The sequence below is a fragment of the Eimeria mitis genome, genomic scaffold (assembly GCF_000499745.2).
Source record: "Eimeria mitis Houghton genomic scaffold, Emh_scaff2182, whole genome shotgun sequence".
Taxonomy (NCBI): Eukaryota; Apicomplexa; class Conoidasida; order Eucoccidiorida; family Eimeriidae; genus Eimeria; species Eimeria mitis.
In genome coordinates this window covers 5346-5571 of record NW_013570509.1, presented here as the reverse complement: position 1 = coordinate 5571, position 226 = coordinate 5346, and positions in this window count along the sequence as shown.

The following is a 226-nucleotide window of genomic DNA, read 5'->3' as shown; positions in this document are numbered from 1 at the left end:
CAGCAGCAACACATACGGACTGCTTACCTCATGCCTTCACTTGTAAGCTTATCTAGGGTTTAGGGTTTAGGGTTTAGGGTCTAGGGTCTAGGGTTTGGGGTTTGGGGGGTAGGGGAGTCTCGATGTACTTGCAGGGCTTTACACGAGAAGTTGATGTATTGCTACTGTTTTTCTGAGGGTTTAGGGTTTAGGGTTTAGGGTTTACTTGAGGGTTTGAACTCGTGTA